We start from the raw sequence: 6,000 nt of genomic DNA, 5'->3' as shown, positions 1-6,000 counted from the left end.
AGATGCAATCCAGTCTTGTTAGCCAGGCTTGGGAGTGGCCAAAGAATATCAGTGACCCCTGTGAAGGCAAACCACCACCATCAAAACATGACTGTCCTGCCTTTTCGGACTGTGATGATATTTTGAACACAAGCAGACGACATTTTCACTCCCATTTCCGTTTTCCTTGCCCAAACCACTTTTCCTATTACCTCTCTAAATTTAGTCCTTCACCCCTCCCTCCGCTCCCCTCCCCTGCCCACCTCTACAGAAGGTTACTCCTGCCTGCAGGGCTATGAACATGTCAAAAAGACTCGGGCCATTTGCGGTTTTGTAAATAGCCATTTCCCGCCAGAGCAAACCCACTTTCTTCTTTTTTTTTTCTTTCTTCTTCACCTGCATGACCTGCCACGCTGCCACTTCATGTCCAACGCTGCCACACGCCCCTCTGGACAACGGCTACACGTGTCTGAGCACCAAAATATGAGACCAGACCAGTGCTCCTGTGGCTATCATGGGGATATGGAACCTACTTTCAATAGCAATTTTCAAAGTAATCAAATGGGGTAAATACATTATGCTTTTTTGTATCGAGCCACAAATGTTTTCTCCATTTCGGCTTTACACAAATCTAAAAGCTTCTTGGAAAAGGTGTCGACATAGTGATGGAAATGAGGAGGAAAACACAGCAAAAAAAAGCATTAAAACATTGACAAAAACGCAACAAAACAGACGATAAAAATGATGACAAAGCAACAAAACAGGCGACAAAAACATGGCTTAGAAGCGGCAAAATTATATACGCGAGGAAAATTTGAAATAGCTTTCAAGCCTTACACTGGCCTACAAACTGTAAGCTCCAGTCGAGAAGCTCGGGTCTGAACTGAGCATTTTCTCCAGTTTGGCTTTACCCAAAAGTAAAAGCACAAAAAAGAAAAAAGATAAAGAAAAAAGCGACAAGAAACAAGGATGAAAATGCAACAAAACGTGCCAATAACATCGCAAAAAAAGGGCAAAAACGGAGTAGGGGAAAGCTGTAGACCCAGAGCCAGACAGATCTACCATGAAGTGAATCCACCGTGACAGTGCGCCCTCTGCTGGATAAAACAGATCTAGGAAGGTTGATGTTGATATGTTGATCTACTGACCACACGTGAGTAGTCAGTAACTTAGTTATTTACATGTTTTCATCAAAACAAAACAACAATCTTATGAACAAATTTGGAAAGTGTGACATAAGGATAACATAACTTCTAACAGCTTAGGAATTGCTTGTTGTTATTGTCTCTAAACGACCCTAACCCTAATGACCATGACCTAATCCTAACCTAAATCTACCCTAAACTCAACCCCAATGACCCTAAACAAACCCTATAAATACTACGCACAATAAAACGCCGGCCAAGAACTTCCTGACTTCCTGTTTCGATCCAGCACACCAAAATAAAAGCACACAGTTTGCCTCATTGATTAGTTCAGCAGGCAACATTACAAGAATATAATTAAATACACACATTTTAAGTGTTTTATCTGGTTTTGTCTTGAACTAATGAACTGCTCAGCTAATGAATAAGATGGTACTTTTATTTTTGGTGTGCTGGATCGAAACAGGAAGTCACTTTTTGGGGCTGCGTTGTTATGATTTGAAGTTACACACAGAGTCACTACCGTCGTGCATATGCCCCGACCAGCAGAGGGCGCTCTATCACGAATCCGCGAATCACCGTCCGTGGATCTGCCTCGGCTCTGGGCCTGCAGCTTTCTATTATTGCACAAACGCACCGACAACGTGACAAAAAAAAGTATATGATCTGTTATATAGGTGTTAGCTTTCAAATGAGGTGTTACCCCATTGCTATCCAGGTAACAGGTTGAGTATTTGCAGTAGAAAATATTCAAAGTGTTCAAAAGCACTAACCAACTCTGGCCACTTCTGCGTTTGCCTCGTCTTTGTGCCGCAGCAGCAAAACCACCTCAACCTTCCCATCTCGTCCTCTTCCTTCCACCCTCCAGGCCCAGAACATCATCCACCAGCGTCTAATATTTAGCAAATGCACCAACTTTTACACTAAAATCCATATTCCCAGTCAAGTCAGTGATCAAATTGTTCTTCTGTCCTTTTCCTCACCTCGAAGCGCCGCGTCGGGTCACACGGGGCCAGTTCATTTCCGTGAAAACCGTGTCCCGGAAAATCCCCAGTCCGTTCACGTCACCCCCTTGGTCCTCCTCACCTCCTCTGCACCAAGTCCGCCTTTCAATTTCCTGCTTAGCTCCTCAAGACAATACCAAGCTACAACAAAGCCCTCAGCGGAAAAAAAAAAAAGAGGTTCATGCAAGATATGATTTCGACGCCTCATCGTCTCGACAGATTCTCTTCATTCCACAAAGGAAACGGCACTGGAAGCATTTGAATACTGGGAGAGGGAAAGGTAGAGCGGGATGGCAGTTCATTTGCACATTGTGAACTCTTTCTTGTTGTACAGTTGACAGTGTGGAAGCTTACAGTGTTATAAAACAGTCATTTTTGGAGCAAGTGTAGAATAATTGAATAAAAAGAAAGTTAAAGGTGTGTCATTTTTGTTCAATTTGGAGCCAGAACGATTTGTGTCATCAACTGATTTGGACCAAATCACAGCTGTAGCTTTGTAGTATGGCGCAAACTTAGCAAAATACAGTAATTTGTAAATGTAAAAGAAGATGTTGTTATATTATTAAAGTGAGGCACTGCAATTAAATATGGGAAAAAATACACTTTAAGAGATATCAAATTAAAAATGTTAACTGGCATAAATATAAGAAAAGATTATAGAAAGTTTATATTCATTTGATGTTTTCATGTAAAAGTCATTCAAGTTTTATTTCAAGACCATTTACATGATAGATTCTCAGAGAATATACAATCTCATTTTTATGTCTGAACGGGAATGTATTTTAAACAAAAAAGTTGAAATAATTTCTTCAAAATAAGCTGCCTTTTGCTTTGATTACTGTTTTTTTTTTTACATCTTGTTTTGTTAAGAAACTATTTATTACTTAAAAAAGAAAAAAATGTAAATGTTTGCCTTTTTGGGTGGTTAGGATTAGGATAAAAATTAGATTAAAGTCCTGAAAAAGTACGAGACGTGGTGTCTGTCAGTGCTATTCCAGTGACGTTGTCACAATATGAGAAAAATACATTTTAAGAAAATGGGTTTGGAGCCAGGCCTGGTGCTCGGGCCTTTGTCCACAGGGCCCGGGCTCAGCCTGAAAGGACGACGTGGGCCCGCCCTCCTGTGGACCCGCCACCCGCAGAGGGACCGTAAGGGTCGGGTGCAGAGAGGACCGTGTGGCAGTCGAAGGCGAGTGCCTTGATGACCTCATCCACGTGCGAAGGCAGTGATGCGGTCGCTGTATCGGACTGTTGTGGTGAAGAGGGAGCTGAGTCGGGGGCAAAGCTCTCGATTTACCGATCGATCTACGTTCCCACCCTCACCTATGGTCATGAGATTTGGGTAATGACCGAAAGGACAAGATCGCGGATACAAGCGGCCAAAATGAGTTTCCTTCGCAGGGTGGCTGGGCGCACCCTTCAAGATCGGGTGAGAAGCTCAGTCACCCGGGAGGAGCTTGGAGTAGAGTTGCTGCTCCTTCACGTCGAAAGGAGCCAGCTGAGGTGGCTAGGGCATCTGCTCCGGATGACTCCTGGCCGCCTCCCTCGGGAGGTGCTCCAGGCATGTCCTTTTGGGAGGAGGCCTCGTAGAAGGCCCAGGACATGATGGATGGATGGATGGGTGGATGGATGGATGGATGGATGGATGGGTTTGGAGCTACAATTTCCCAGAAAAAATCATGGTGAAACATTATGGAGAGAATAAGGTAATTATTGGTTACTGTGTGAAAGTTTAGATTGCAGGAACAAACTAGGCCAATATCTGAAAATGTACCAAATGTACTTTGTGTCTCTCTTTTATGTATTTATTGTTTTAATTTGTATTCTAGTCTGTCACAGAAATTTAAAGTTGTTTTCCCCAGGCCAACCCTATGATTTGGGCGACGCACAGCGCAGAGCAGCTTCACCAAAGACAGGAATAGATGAACTTGTGGTTACGGCTCAAAACATGTTTTCTGGAAATGTCCTCTGCTACATGCAACATGAGACTGTACATGGTGATCTTTTTCAGTGGAACAGCGGCTGTGCCCTTTTGTGCCATAAATAGTGTCATAAACTGGCATGCAGCTGAAGAATATGAATGAACTAATTATGCGGTTAATGTATTCCTTTCCATCTAAATGAGCCCACAAAACATGGACTTACAATCTCATTTCAAATGTCTTTTTGAGCAATCTCAACACATAATTTTGAGAAAAATGAGAAGGAATGTTTTGGTTATAAAGTGTAGAGTAAAGTGTATAGTTTATAGTTTTTTGGCGGGGAAAAAAAATTGCAAAAAAAGATGCAACATTCTTATAGTGTTCGATGGCCTATAGTCATGACTCACAGCAAAATGGTTCATGGTTTCATCACTAAATATGTGAGTTTCCACACACAACATAAAACATACACAGTAGGTAACCTCTTAACCCCCACCTTAACCGAGCGCTTGTTCTCCAGTTCGGCATTACCCAAATCTAAAGACCTACAAAACTGATCGAAACGGAACGCTTTGTTGCCGCGTTGACGTCACTTTTGATGTTTTTTTCTCCATTGCACTTTTGCTTCACTTTTTTGTCGCTTTTTTTTTTTTTTTTTACTTTTTTGTCACTTTTGTGTAACTTTTCTGCTGCTCTTTTGTCACTTTTTGGTCACTTTTTTGCTTCTTTTTTGTTACTTTTTTTTGCCGCTTTTTTGTCACTTTATTGACACTTTTTTCTCACTTTTTGCCACTTTTTTGTTTTTTTAAGCTTTTTTCAAGAAGCTTTTAGATTAGGGTAAAGCCAAACTGGAGAAAAATGTGCTCGGTTCAGGTGGGGGTTAAGAGGTTAATTGACCCACAGTCAATCAATCAAGCAAACTTTATTTATAAAGCGCTTTTCATACCGAAAGGTATCACAAAATGCTTTACAGATTACAACATTTAAAACGATACGCCTGGCACAACCTCCCATATATATTTTATATATTAGGATTAAATAAACAGATTAGTCAGTTAAAAGCTAACTAAAAAGGTGGGTCTTGAGCCTGCTCTTAAAAACATGAACGTTCTCTGCAGCCCTGAGCTCCTCCTCAGGTCGTTCCAGAGTTGAGGGCCGTAATATTGGAAAGACGCCTCACGATGAGTCTTTTTGTTGACTTTAGGAATAACTAGGAGACCCCTGCCGGAGGAGCGAAGGGGCCGTGAAGGTTTGTAAGGTAAAAGCAGTTCTGAAAGATAAGAAGGACCAAGACCATTAAGACATTTAAAAACCATTAAAAGAACTTTAAAATCGATCCTGAAATACACGGGGAGCCAATGCAGCGATTCTAAAACCGGTGTAATGTGGTCCCGCCTCCTGGTCTTCGTTAGGACACGAGCTGCTGAATTTTGTAAGTTGTAAACCTGAGATCGTCTTTTTTGGAAGACCAGAAAGCAGGGCATTACAGTGGTCGATGTGACTGGTGATAAAAGCATGCATTAGCGTCTCCGTGTTGGCCCGAGAGAGAATGGGGCGGACTCTGGCTATGTTCTTTAGATGGTAAAAACCTATCTTTGTGATATTCTTAATGTGTCGAATAAACGCCAGCTCAGAGTCAAAAATCACGCCCAGGTTTTTCACCTGTGAGGAAGGATTAATAGACAGTGACTGTAGTTTGGGTAAAAGTTTCTCTCTCAGGGCCGTTGATGAACATTTCAGTTTTGTCCTGGTTAAGCCGGAGAAAGTTTTCTCACAGCTTGTTCGTTCCTCCAAAACATGATTCTGGCTCAAGATTTGGAGAAAACTCACTGAGGCAGAAGAGGATAAAGCTCTGTCAGTCAGTTTGGACCTAAAGAATAAAGATACGGTGAGAAGGAGGAGGACCACTCTAAAGAGACCCTGTCCAGCCTGCCAGCCAGACTATATACT

This window comes from Gobius niger (assembly GCF_951799975.1).
Source record: "Gobius niger genome assembly, chromosome: 10".
In the NCBI taxonomy this organism is placed as follows: domain Eukaryota; kingdom Metazoa; phylum Chordata; class Actinopteri; order Gobiiformes; family Gobiidae; genus Gobius; species Gobius niger.
This window is presented reverse-complemented; position numbering follows the sequence as displayed.